A 14,863-nucleotide genomic window follows, 5' to 3' on the forward strand; every position below is an offset into this window, starting at 1 on the left:
AGGCAGAATTTCTACTTGTCAGTAGTGCAAAATACGCTACTTAAGAAAAGATATGTATGGAAAATAGAGAAATGTAAACAAAGAAAGAAATATAAACAAACTGATGGTGTAATACATAAAAAAATAAATATTCAGTAATAAATAATGTGAAAATTAAGGGTCTTAAAATAAGTTTCAGATTGAGTTTTTGTTCAGGAGTCTGATGGTGGAGGGGTAGCACCTATTCCTGAACCTGGTGGTATGAGTCTTGTGTCATCTATATCTCTTTCCTGATGGCAACAGCGAGAACAGAGCATGTCCTGGGTGGTGTGGGACTTTGATGATTGCTGCTGCTCTCTGACGGCATCATTCCATGTAGATTTTCTTGATGATGGGGAGAGTTTTGGATGCGATGTGTTGAGCTGTGTCCATTACCTCTTGCAGGGCTTTTTGCTTATAACAGTGGTTCTCAGCCTTTTTCTTTCCACTCACATACCACTTTAAGTAATCCCTATGCCAACAGAGCTCTGTGATAAGTAGGTGGTATGTGAGTGGGAAGGGAAGGTTGAGAATCACTGCTCTAGACCAAATTGTTACTGAAATATTTTGCTTGAGAAAAATTGTCATTGGCCCATTTCCTTTGGAGTTATGAAACCATGCACATAACGAGTCAATTAGGTACGATTAAAACAGTGATTTTCAAAGTTTTTCTTTCCACCCACATCCCACCTTAAGCAATCCCTTACTAACCACAGAGCACTTATGGCATAGGGAACACTTAAAGTGGTATGTGAGTGGAAAAAAAGGTTGAGAACCACTGGCTTAGAGGTAATGATGCTCTCAATCTAGGCCATGATGCAGCCAGTAAGCACACTTCCTGCTACACATCTGTAGAAATTTGCCAGGGTTTCTGTTGTAATTCCCAATCTCGGCGAACTCTTGAGGAAGTCAAGGTGCTGACTGCTTTCTTCATGGTGACCTTTGTGTATAGGATCCAGGAAGGGCCCTCTAAGACAGTGATTTCAAGAAATTTAAATTTACTTATAGTTTCCACTTCTGATTCCCCAATGATCACTGGATCATACACCTCTGGATCTCCCCTCCTAAAGTCCACAATCATCTCCTTGTTTTTAGTGATATTGAGTGAAAAGTTATTGTTAGTGCACCATTGAGCCAAGTTTAAATGCTGACTCATCACCCCTTTCTAATGCAATCATTATTTATTTATTATTGTAATTTTTATTAACATTTTATTTATTTATGATGCATTTTTCATTTTTTTGATTGTTTTATTTATCTATATATTTATGTATTTGTAGTGAGTGGTGCAGTGAATAAAACACAACAGAAGATGTCTGTGAGCTGAACCACAGAACTGCATGATGGAATCTTTGCAGGAGTTTAAATAATTACATTTGGCACGCTATTACAACTTCTGAAGTCATGCCGGCCACCAGGAACTCCTGATCCTGCGGGGGCCCGCAACTACAGACACAGGTTTGATAATGGAGTGGTGCGGTTCAGCACATAGCACCCACCACCTCCCAGAACCAGAGTTCAGAAGTGACACCACAGTCTTACCTATACAGCTAGAACAGGCCGGTAGACAGCCCCTGCACTAGGGGCATGCCACCCGTACTGGCTGATTTAGCTTCACATGTGTCAGCTTAAGGCGATTTACTGAAACTGATTTTTGCCTGCCGCCAATGTCTAACAAACGTGAAGCCATTATTGTGTACCACCTTGAAAGGACGTTCATATGATTGTTGCAATGGCATCCTATGCACATCAGAACACATAAAGACAATCCTTGAGTTTAGGTGGAATATATGAAGTCATAGACCCATGCTGGGTGGTTGGGATAGGCATCAGTGTACTCATCTTCTCCTTTAAGTGTGTGAATACCGAAATCGGAGATTCCTTCTGCCCTCATGTTGCCAGAGTGAAATCCCCTGGGACCATTAGGGGGGCCTCTAATAACCAATTCTGCAGAGGATGCAGCTAGATCTTCCTTCGGAGCAGTACAGATACCTAAAAGTACCCAAGGCAGTTCATCTATCCAATCCAATCCCTTAAGACATACCAGGAGCTCTGTTTTCATATGATGGTGAAAACGTTCCACTAACCCATTAGACTGGGGATGATAGGCCATTGACCAATGCAGTTGCATGCACAGCAACCGTGCAATTGTGAACCACAACCTGGACGTAGATCTAGCTCCTCTGTCAGAGGAGATATGCATGGGTATTATGAAGCTTGAAAGTCTTCGAATTAACTAGGCGGTGACCTTTGTGATCTATTGGAAAGGAGTGCAGTCACAAAAAAAATCAGGAGAGACTGTAATACATCAGCAATGTTGAAGGACCAGCTGAACCGCGATGAGCTGAAAATGAATGGACTTGTCCATGATCCGTGAGTCCGGATACTGTCATTGATGACGGCCGTGAGAGGAGGCCCATTCTTTCCTGAACATGCATCTGGGCCGGAGGAGGGAAACACGCTATCCTCCACTCCAGTGTCAACCAAGAACCAATGACCTGAATGTTGATTCCAGAGGAAAGGGAGGTTGTTCTTGTGACTAGCCATCCTGGATGCGTGCAGGGGGATGGCAGGGGCAGGCTGCAGCTCCCCATCTCTGATGGTAATAGCATTATTGCTCTGCCTCTGCTGTGTCTGGTCGAGTCCGACAGCTATCCAGAGTGGGCAGGAATTGTGCCCTTTGCTGAGGCACCCAACTAAAAGTCTATCATACTGCTAAGCATGCCACAACTCATCAGCATGGGCTGCTATATGACGGGATTCATTAAAGTCTTCTGCAAGCACCAAACGGAAGCCTTCTGGCATTTGCTCAAGAGAAAGTTGCTCAAAAAGCAACTTCATCACCTGTGCAACCTATTAAAAGTTAGAATCACGTGCTCAACACGCACTGATGTCACATGGTTGGTTCGATGCATTCTGGGAGTTGTGGTGCTGCCATAGTGCCACTAGATGGCCTGCTACCCCCACACCCCCCAGAACAGGTCAAAAAGCAAAAAAGTGTCCAACCATGAGCACAAGTATCTCATTCATTAGTTCGGAAGGAGTGTGGTTGCCCAGGCCGTCCATGTAGAGAAGTCACGCTGACCTGTGGCAACAAGAAAGGCTGAAAATACGTATGAGCAGGACTTTGCTGGTTTCATAACTGTCATTGGCTGGAGGATGGCATCTTCGTCCAGCGATGCAACGATATAGTAGTACTTTGTTGCATCAACGGTAATCTGGCATAGATGGAACTGGGTCTCGGCCTGCTCAAACCACACCTGTGGCTGCAATGTCCAAAATACTGGAAGTTTAAGCACAACGGTGTTCTACACTGTTGGGGTCACCATTGTAGCGAGTGATGCAGTGAACAAAGCACAAAAGAAATTGTCTGTGAGCTGAACCAACAGAACTGGTAATGAAATCTTCATAGAAGATTAAATAATTACAGTTGGTGCGCTATTACAATCACCCAAGCTCTGAAGTCACGCGCCTCCTAGAGTCCTTTGTGCCCACCCGGCCACTGGGAACTCCTGATAATTAAATTAATTATCAGATTATTACATTTTCTTTATCCTGGATATCTAATGCAGCAGGTACTGATTATAAAATTGCATCATAGAAGCCCTTCTTGACAGACTTTAATCAAATATCTGTTCTTCAAAATGGATATCCACACCAGCCAATATCTAGAACCAATAAAACTGGTTGCACGTTTCAGAGGTTAACAAGAGAGACTGCAGATGCTGTTTAGGAGCACGAGGTTCACTCATTTGACATTTTAACCCACTTCCCAGTCACCTCCAGCAAAATGCTTATTTTAATTCATTTTTGAGGCTCACTTGCCTTCAAGCCATTTTCTCTTTCATGTTGGTTTGGGGTTTCAAGAGCAACAATGGAGCGCCAGAGAATTGAGTGGCTTTGATGGGAGGCTTGTGGTAGATGGGCTACATGTGGAGCCAAAAATGTCATTACACACAGAAACTCATGGCGTAACACATCCATGCTGATCAAGATGTCTTTCCATGCTAATCCAAATAATCCCAATTTGGCCCATATCATCCCATTCCTTTCCTATCCATATACTGGCCCAGATGCTTTATAAATGCTCTAATTGTGTCTGTCTGTACCAGCTTCTCAGGTAGCATGTTCCATGTATCCAACATCTTCTCTGTGAAAAATTTTCCCCTCAGAACTCTGAAATATTTCTTCTTTCACTTTAAACCTATGTCTCATTTTAAACTCCTCTACTTTTGGTAAAATACTGACATTTTTGCTATCTCTGTCCCTAATCATGTTGTAAACATTTATTAGATCACCTATTAGCCTCCTGTGATTCAGTGAAAACAATCCCACTCAATCTAATCTTGAAATGGAGCACTCCATTCCAGGCAACATCCCAGAGAAAACACAATGCACAAGAAACTCAGTAGGTCAAACAGTGAACTTTATATAATAAAGATAAAGATACATAACAAATTTCTTGGGCTTAAGAAAGCCCAATAACCTGAATGTAATAACCTGATAATTAATTTAATAAATTGGAATCGCGGTGGTCACGACAAAATAACCACACAAGGCATTTCTAGAGTGAATCAAATGGATTTATTCTTCATTACCTGTGCAACCTATTAAAAGTTAGAATCACATGCTCAACACGCACTGATGTCACATGGCTGGTTCGATGCATTCTGGGAGTTGTAGTGCTGCCATAGTGCCACTCCATGGCCTGCCACCCCCACACCCCTAGAACAGGCAAAAAGGTTTGTCTGTCTTTTAGATTGTCGATTTCTGTGACGGACTGTTTGCACTGCAGCGGGGAAGACTTGTCCACATAAGCTGGTTTAAGCCTGTCAATAGGAAAAGACTGTGGCTTCCCTCCATTGTCCAAATTACAGGTTGACCAAGTGTGGTGGTACACTACCAGTCTACTGCAGGGGGCAACCTCTGTACCTGCAGAAATCTAAGGGGACAGGACAATACCTGGCCAGCTGCCAATCAGTCGGCCTGAATGGATCAAGCCCCACCCAGTCGGGTGTCAATCACCCTCCGGGATATAAGCCTGTGCCGACCTCCCGAGGCCTCACACTGAGTTGCTGCAGCCACAGCCAGCCTGGCTCTGTGGATTAAAGCCTGTTGTTCAGTCTTTACCTTGTGTGTGTCTGATTTGGTCTAACAGCGCACCACACCGAGTTTGTCTGAATATCCTATAAGGTCCTCCGTAGGGTGTCCATAAAGATTGACCATGTGTTCCCCTTTGGGCGAAGACATATTTGCAGTTTTTGAGGTCTTCAGTCACAAATGAAGAGTGTTCTCCATGTGACGATGGTGGTATAGGTGTCAATTTTCCTACGGTCTCCCTTAGCCTGCTCCACAGTTCCTTAGGATTATCACTGGAGTTGGAATGTTCGGTGATGAACTCCCCTGGAACCACCAATGATGCACCATACACAAGCTCCGCAGTGTCGTCAACACCTTGATTTACGGACAAAACGTCGAGTGGAGCAAAGCAGGAAAGTGCATCAGCTACTCCATTGTCTTTTCTGGAAAAATTTAGTATTTTTGTGGAGAATTCTGAAATAAATGATAATTGCCATTGTTGTCAAGCTGACCAGGGTTCTGCAACCTTGTAAAATGCAAATGTTAAGGGCTTGTACATAATAAAATCTCTGCATTCCAAAAAATAACGGAAATGTTGAATAGACAAGTAAATGGCCAAAAGCTCCTTATCAAAAGCACTGTATTTCTTCTCTGCTTCACGAAGATTGCGGCTGAAGAATGCTAATGGTTTCCTTTGCCCGTTGACATATTGATGAAGTGCTCCTCCTATGGTCATACTGGAAGTGTCTGTAGAAGGGGCGGTGGCTGCATTTAAAACTGAGTAGCTGAGCATAATGCCATGAGTCAGCAACTCTTCCATCTTCAAGAAGCCATTGCTTCCCTCTTCAGTCCAATGGACGGTTCTGGCATATCCGGACAGTAAATTGGCTTCATGATACAAGCTGCTCCTGGAAGAAACCGACAGTAAAAAATTACCATTCCCAAGAATTCCTGCAGGCTTTTAAATGGAGCAGGTCTTGAGTATTTGGTAATCACCTCAACTTTGGATGGCAGTGGAGTAACACCTTCCTGAGTAATCCTATGCCCCATGAAATCAATCATTTCTTGTCAAGAAACACATTTATCCAGATTGATGGTCAGTCCAAACTTTTGAAGATGAATAAGAAGTGTATGAAGATGTTCTAAATGTTCTTCCTTGGTCACACTGGGCACTATAATGTTGTCGAGGTAAGTGAAGACATTGATCATACCACGTCCTAAAGCATCCATAACCCATTGAAATGATTGAGCAGCATTCTTTAATCCAAATGGCATTTGTAAAATTCAAACAACCCCAACGGGGTAATTATTGTTATTTTTTGGAATGTCTTCTGGCTCTACTGGTACTTGGTGATGGCCTCGCACCGTCTATTTTGGAGGAGAACATGCAAATTATCTGACAAATAATGAATATGATGTATCAGATAATGATCCGGGATGGTGGCGTCATTAAGCCGCTTGTAATCTCCACAAAGTCACCAACCTCCATTATGTTTTGGGACCATATGTAATGGGAATGCCCAGGGGCTGTCAGACCTACGAATTATGCCTAGTTCCTCCATCTTGACAAACTCTTCCCTACTAAGCGCACATTCTCTGGAGGCAAGCAGCACGTGTTAGCATGGATGGGAGGGCCCTTAGTACAAATGCGATGAATAACGCCTTGCTTTACAAAGGAGGCAGAAAATTGTAGAGTAGTAATCTCAGGGAAATCTTTCAACGGCTTGGAGAATTCATCTACTAGTTTACATAATGTTTGAAGGTGCAGAGCAGGGGTATAGGCATATGCCAGAGGAATAGCCTGAAAAGTAGTTCCGTCTATTAGCCGACGCCCTTTTAAGTCGCCGAGGATTGAATGAGCCCAAAGAAAATCTTCACCAACTAAATGTCAGGATTCTACTGATTTAATAAATGGCCAAGTGTAGAGATAATTCTCGAACTTGACATTCATCTTCCTGGTCGGAATGTTGGAACTGTTAACTGCTTGTAGTTGCAGGTCAGGGGTAGGATGGTGTCTGTCAAATTTGGTGAGTGAAAATACACTAACTCCTGAACCTGTGTCCACCAGAAATTTTCATGGGGACAATTGGTTGCATACTGGTTGCATGTTTCTCACCAACCGCCGCAGCGGTTGGCCTGGGAGTTTCCCACAAATGGGCAGGGTGGAAGGCACTTGTGGGCATTTACTCCCCAACGCCTGTGGTAATAACACCAAGATGAGGTATCTACAGGTTTCTTGCTCATCTTGGGATGTTGCCTCTTGTAGGGAGTGATGTGCTAAGAGTACTAGAGTGTAACACAGGATCAATATCAGAGGAGTTGTTTGTGCTGACTTGTCTTTCCTTGCTGTGCTTTTAAGCCAACCCTAGAATGTCTGCCTCCACCACTACAGCCCTTGGGTCTTCTAATGAACAGTTGAATAACAAGAGCCAAATATCATCTAAAAAAGATGCTTTAATAACATATTGAGACTTTTGCCAGCTGCCAGGAACAGCATTTCATCCATTAGTTCTGAAGGGGTGCGAATATAGTAGTTTGGCTGCCCTTTCCCTATGTTACATACCATATACACATAATAAAGTGCTTTTAAAGCGTCGTACTTGCTGGTATGTGGTGGATTCTGCAGGAAGTCGCTGACCCTCTTAACGATAGCCTTGTCCAGGGCACTGACAAGATGGAGTCCAAATCGACTGTGTGAAGGTAAAATTGTGCTTCAGCCTGTTGGAACCACTGTTCAGGCTCAGCTTTCGAAAGGTGGTAGTTTCACAGCAACAGCTGCAGAGTCCATGTTTTTCCAAAAATATGTTTTTGGACTCCTTGGGGTCACCAATTGGGGGCACTGGAATCGCAGTGGACATGACAAAATAACCACATTTTTAGAGTAAATCAAATGGATTTAATCCACCACCTGGGCAGCCATTATAAAAGCCAGAATCATGCTCTCGACACACGGTGATGTCATCACACACAGACATTATATGGCCGGTTCGATGCCTCCTTGAAGTTGTAGTGCTGCCACACTGCCACTACAAAGCCCTACTTCAACTACAATGTCTACAGGCTTTTGTGTTTTACTAACATCCCAGTGAATCTCTAATGTACTCTTTCTCTGCTTTCTATTGTGCGGTGACCAGAACTGCACACAATATTGCAAGTGTAGTCTAACCAATGTCTTGTACAACTGCAACATGATGTCCCAACCTTTATTTTCAGTATCCCTGCTGATGAAGCCAAGGAAGTTAAACGTCTTCTTCTCTACCCTATCCACCTGTGTCATTATTTTCAGGGAACCACAAGCTTGCACCCAAGGCCCATCTATCCTTGAATGCTTCTAAGGTCTCTGCTGTTCACTGCATCTTGGAGTAAAGCACAAAAGTATCCAGACACCATGAATGAAGTAAAAACACAAGGCTGGAGAAACTCAGTAGGTCAAACAGCTCAGGTTCTGTGATAGTACAGATCTATCACCAATGTATATAGTGTATATAGTTATTGTATCTAGACTGTGCTTACAGCGATTGGCTGAGAGCTAAGCCACGCCTATTGTCTGGGCCTTAAAGGGTTGTGTCCCTAGCCAGATCGGATCATTCCGGACTGGTCGGCCACCTGTGAAGAGCTCCTGTCTTTTGCTAATAAAAGCCTTGGTTTGGATCAACAAGTCTTTGATTCTTTCGACGAGCTCTACAGGTTCAAAACTTGTCTCTTTATCTTTTTTATGTGACAGATTATGCTGTGTTTGTATTATATATAGATATGATTTGGGGACATAAATTGGGGCAGGTTTCTTTTAGTGTAGGTCACATACAAACACTTTAAAACAGATCTTATTTAAAATACTGGAGCTCTGCTCATGCTAGACAGACCAGCACCAAGACCCTTTACAAAAACTTTGGAGAGTGCCCAAGAGACTGCACTAATGGATTGTTGTTTACAAAAAAGCAACAGATGAAAGAACTCCAGAGCTGCAGGCTGTCGAGAGTGGAACTTGCTGTTCTAAGAGGGTCATGTGGTTTTTCAAGCAGAGAGTGTAAAACAGACTTTCCCAGAGAAAGAGAAAGAGAGAGAGAATTCAGTTCTGCAGTTTTATAGGCAGCAGCAGCAGCTGGGACTGGAACAGGACAAGCTGGCAAGCTTGTGAAAACCCCATTTGGAAGATGGGTAGTGACTGCTTAGTTCAGCCTGGTCAAAGCCCTTGTGGCTCATGCAAGAGGAGAGGACTGGCTGCCTAATGTTTCACTTGAAATAAGAGAAACAGAAAGGAACTCTGTGGTGAGATGAAAGAAAGGTTACCATCTGGGGATCCCTGAGGGGACAAGTTTCTTCAGCAGGACACTGAAGTGGCTGGTTACAAGGAATCAGTTGTGGGTGTCCAGCAAACCACAAATCTCTCTTTGAAAACCGACAAGAATCTTCCTGAGCAGTAACCATTGACCTTCCAAGCACCAAAGCCTGGTGAACTTCATAAATGTTAAATTCTGTGCACAATATAAGAATTGCCTGCAACCAGTGAACTTGGAGAAGTGAGATTGGACTGTGAATCAAATAACTTTTCTGAACTTACATACACATTACATGCACGTGTGCTTCGAATTAGAAAGGGGTTACATTAGATTAGTCAAGTCAAAAGTGATAAGTTAAAGTGTGATTTTATTTTCATGTTTAAAGATAATTAAAAGCAACTTTTGTTTACGTAACCATTTGTCTTGGTGAATATCTATTGCTGCTGGGTTTTGGAGTCCTTTGGGCTCGTAATAGTTATTAAAGTATTTCATTTGATCTGAGATTCTCCATCATTGTCTGTTTACTGTATGTGTGGTGTGTATGTACATATATTTTTTTTCAAAAATGCAAGCAATCTAATTAGAATATTAAAACTGCTCTCCACAGATTCAAGATCAAGACTTTTAAAACTTCCATTAATTTAAATTGTCATGTTGTGATCTGAGGTATCTTCTGTGAAGTATTGGTTTAATGGACGCAAAACATTTTTTTGACTGACAAGCCAGGTTTCATGGCTTGTGTTTTTTGGGTCTCAGCAATCCAACAAAGAATATCGTTTTGAAAATTTTAAAAAATCTACTGATGCTGCAAATACAAATTCAAAACAGAAGATGCTTGGATTTCTTAGCAGGCCAGGCTACATGCTGTATATGGAAAGATAAATAGAGTTAATGCTTTAGGTCAGTGGTCTCAACCTTTTTCTTTCCTCTCACATACCACTTTAAGTAATCCTATGCCATAGGTGCTCTGTGATTAGTAAGGGATTTCTTAAGGTGGTATGTGGATGGAAAGAAAAAGGTCGAAAACCACGGTTTTAATCGTACATAATTGACTCATTATGTGCATGGTTTCATAAGTCTAAAGGAAATGGTTCAATGACAATTTTTCTCGAGCAAAATATTTTAATAACAACTGGGTTCTCAACCTTCCCTTCCCACTCACATCCCACCTTAACCAATCCCTTACTAATCACAGAGCTCTTTTGCCATAGGGATTACTTAAAGTGGTATGTGAGTAGAAAGACAAAGGTTGGGATGATCAAAGATGAAGGGTCTTCAACCTGAAATGATAATTCTGTTTTTCTTCCCACAGATGTGACCTGACCTGCTGGGTATTTCCAGCATATTCTATTATTATTTAAGAATATATACTCACAGAATTAGACTATACCACAGCAATATTTATCTTTCCTCAAATCTAGTGAACTCATGTTGTACTAACAGAAGAACCCACATTGTAGAAAACCAACTGCATCAAAAGTGATTTGGAGCACCTGAAAACACTGAACATACCTTCAGAAAAGTACTCCTTTAGAGGGCCCTCCACCAACAAGAATTGTGATTGGAAGGAATTTGGAAATCTAAAAAGTTCATAGCATGCAAGTGTGAAACAATTAGCCACTCACATATTATGGTTCATACCCAATTGTTGAATCAAAGCAAGTTGCAAAGATAGCATCTGCATCAATGAGACACCTGTTAGAGATTAATTGCCTTAGTTTAAGAGAAGAAACTGGGAAAGAATTAATGACAACAGTAAGAAGAATAAACATTTTCATCACAGCAAAACATTTCAAGAATGAGATATCTTACAAGCTGTTAGAAGCAAGCCTGGTTGTTAGTTTCAGCAATGGATCAGCTCATGTCCGCTGAACAGGATTTGTCATCCATTATCATGTAAAACTGAAAATCACATGCTGGTTTCCTCATATACATGGGTGGTGTAAATGGGTCCAAGCCAGCAGCTTTGCACTTGTTAAATTAGCCGCAATATGTACGCTCATCACAACAGCTCCCACCCACCCATCTAATCTTCTGCTCTGGCTAATAGTCAACAATGCCCAAATCAATACCTTCTTTTGCAATTGCAGAGGACAGCAAAGTACTTTACAAAACTAAAGATTTTTTGAGTAAATCAAATATTGTAATTTGAACACAGCAAAATGAAATACATTTAAATGAATAAGAAAATAATTAATTTAATGTACTCAATGAGTAATTCGAGCAGAAAATCCAAGGGAAATCTTCCCAACTCTTCTTTGAATATAGGTACCTTGAAGCAGGGTTGCTGCGTTTATAGCTCGAGGTTCAAGAAAGAAGACTTTCACATGAAGGGAGTGTAATCGACACTGACTTTGTCGGGCTTCAGCTCTGCTTTTTATAGGCAGCCGGCCACGTCACCACTGGGGTGTGGCTTGAGCGGGGCTGGCTGCCGATTGGCTGTCCTGGATGTGCAGGCCCGGATTGGACCCCCTGTAATCCACTGGTAGTGATTGGTTGATTTGACTGCTATTCCTGTGACCTATGGGAACGGGTGTCTTATCCTGTGTGCTGTGTGGTCAATCGCTGTGATTGATGGCCGTTTCCTGTGTTGGCCCGTGGAGCGAGCCGCAGGCTGCTACAATCTAATCATTCACATCCATTTTAGAGGTAAAATAACATCTATTTGAAATAACAAAAGAAAGACGATACCTCCAAAATTTCAATGAAAGAGTGGAGCATCAATCTGGATCATCAGTTAATATTTTTTGAGTGGGCTTGAATTCACAGTCTGTTAACTTAGATTGTTCCCTTGAGCCATGGATGCAACCCAATCAAGGGTACCAGAACTTGCACGGTTTCTGCTGTTCTGTCAAGTCCTTACAGGGGAGATGGTGCCAGAGCTTACCGGAGCAATACTGTGACACCTCATTGGCCTCCTTTGGGGTTGCTCCAGCACCTCATGGCCTGCTCAGAGCAGCAATAATGGTGGCCTCCCATTCTGCCACCCCCCACCCCTGCTGAGCACTATTCTCTATTCTGGACATACATCTTTCTTCCACGACTGGTTGCCCTACTTTGTAGGTTGTCATTTATACAACACCAAATACAACATGGTGGCCACCAAAGCTAGGTCTCGCGAGATCTCCTTCACTGTTTTTGGTGAGCTCTGGCACCCCAGAGTCCTTGCATTCTTCTAAGACAAAACAATACAGCTATTCCCAAACTGCAAAGAACTAAAAACAAAAATCCACAAAATCTGCACACAACTTTTCTAAAAATATAATGACAGAGACATGCAGAGAGGTATTTGTTAAAGGAAGGCACAGAACCATCCTCCAAATGCTTTCAGAAAATAACAAGAGGTGAAAATGAGGAGGAACAGAAGCCTCAAGCTACCAATTATTAGCCAGTCAACATCTCCATTCACTGTTTGTACATACTGTACGTGGATTGTTCATAACCAAGCTAATGGACCCGGAACTTTGTGTTCTTCGGCAACTGGATGTTGACTTTCACATTGACAAACCTCAATCAATGACGATGAGCAACATAGCCTCCTCCATGCAGATCATTAACACAAGGGCATCCCAAGGCTGCCTGTCCTTCAAACAACATGGCTTTCCTCTACCACCATGAACTCAGCCCTCACCTGCATAACTCCATTATCCAGATATCTGCTCTGGCCCCCTCTGCCCCTATGCGCAACAAGGAGAGGATTCCTATTGGTCCTTACCTATTACCTCACCAGTCTCTCGATCCAATATATCCTCCTCTGCCATTTCCACCACTAACTATGTGATTTCACAACTAGATACAATTTATCCACTTCCGCAGGGACTGCTCCTTCCATTACTCTCTCATCCATTCCTCCCTCCCCCCCAACCATCCCCTTGATATCTACCCCTGTGACTACAGAAGACCTCCTCCCTCACCACCATTCAGGGCCCCAAACTGTCCTTCCAAATGAAACAACATTTTACTTGTGAATCTGCAGGGGTCATCTACTGCATCCGGTGCTCCTGTATTGGTCTCCTCTACATTGGATAGACTGTGCACAGACTGGGAGATTGCTTTGTTGAGCACTTTGGGTCTATCCGCAGCAATAACGTGGGTCTCCCAGTGGCCATCTTTTCAATTCCCTGATATTCTCTTGCTGGCATGTCTGTCCATGGTCTCATGCACTGCCAGGCTGAGACCACCCTCAAACTGGAGGAACAACACTTCATCTTTCATCTGGGCACCTTCCAACTGGTTGGCATTAATATTGTCTGGTTTCCGTTAAACCCTCTCACTTTTTTTCTTCTCCTGTCACCTTTCCCCAAGGTTGCACTTGCTCTCTTTCTCTCTCTCTCTCTCTCTCTCTCTCTCTCTCTCTCTCTCTCTCTCTCTCTCTCTCTCTCACTCTCTCTCTCTCTCTCTTTCTCTCTCTCTATCTCTCTCTTCTTTTCTCTCTGTCTCCTTTCACAGAGCCAAAATCAATTCTAATTTCTTCTCTTATCATATCCAATTAGCACTTTATCCTGGTCTGGACTCCTCTCTCAGCCAGTTGGGAGTCTTTATTCTGAAACCTCTGTTCTTTGCATATTCCTTGAAGATGTACTTGAGCCTGAAATGTCAGTAATATATTGTTACTTCCCTTGGACGCTGTGAGACCTGCTGAAATCCTGCAGCAATTCTGTGTGTTTTGCTACAATCATAACATCTGCAGTCTTTCATGTTTCACTGTGTGCTTAGCCCCCTGCTCTGTTCCTTGAGCACCCAAGACTGTGCAGCACCTTCAGCTCCAACTCAATTTACAAATTCACTGACGACACCACCGCTGCTGGCCAAATAAATGGAAATGATGTCAGAATATGGGACAGAAATCAAGAATCTGGTTGGGTGGTACCAAAACAACAATCTTGCTTTCATCCTCACCAAGATCAAAGAGCTTATTGCTGATTTTAGGAAGGAGAGGCCAAGGGACTACACCCCTGTCTGCATTGATGGGATAGAGGTGGCGAGGGCTCAGAACCTGCCTCCATATTTTAGAAGACCTTTCCTGCAGCCAGCACATCAAGGCAATGTGGAGAAGGCAAACCAACATTAATACTTTCTAGGGAGTCTGAAGAGATTTGGCATGTGGTCAGATACACTGACAAACTTCTATAGGTGCACTGTGGAAAGTTTATTGGCTGGTTGCATCACTGCCTGGTTTGGGAATGCGACTGCACAAGAATGCAGAAGGCTACAGAAGATTGTAAACATAGCCAGGTCCATCACAGACTCTGGCTTTCCATCCACTGAAGACATAGATGTGAGGCACTACCTCAAGAAGGCAGCCAACACCATAAATGTCGCAACCTCTTCTCAATGCTGCCTTTCGGCAGAAGATACAGAGACGTGAAAACCCAAACTTCTTGGTTCTAGAACAGTTTCTTTCCAAAGGATATTAGGCTCTTGAACCTCTTGGTACACTAATCAGGGATTGCTACACTATTTCATCACATTATTTTTTGTACTAG

General features: G+C 42.8%; 2 long non-coding RNA genes across 5 annotated transcripts in view; one reads left to right on the forward strand and one right to left on the reverse strand.

Moving 5' to 3' along the window:
* The window catches only part of LOC138755697 (uncharacterized), a 153,525-nt gene extending 143,647 nt beyond the window's left edge, over nt 1–9,878 (forward strand). For all 4 annotated transcript variants that reach the window (XR_011352471.1, XR_011352470.1, XR_011352472.1 and 1 more), the window contains one exon: nt 1,299–9,878. This is a non-coding gene — a long non-coding RNA (uncharacterized lncRNA). The remainder of the gene's footprint in view (nt 1–1,298) is intronic.
* LOC138755696 (uncharacterized) overlaps nt 1–11,718 on the reverse strand; it is a 34,028-nt gene extending 22,310 nt beyond the window's left edge. The window contains exon 1 of the long non-coding RNA XR_011352469.1: nt 11,650–11,718. This is a non-coding gene — a long non-coding RNA (uncharacterized lncRNA). The remainder of the gene's footprint in view (nt 1–11,649) is intronic.
* Nucleotides 11,719–14,863: the final 3,145 nt, after the last annotated feature.

The sequence above is a fragment of the Narcine bancroftii genome, chromosome 2, assembly GCF_036971445.1.
Source record: "Narcine bancroftii isolate sNarBan1 chromosome 2, sNarBan1.hap1, whole genome shotgun sequence".
NCBI lineage: Eukaryota > Metazoa > Chordata > Chondrichthyes > Torpediniformes > Narcinidae > Narcine > Narcine bancroftii.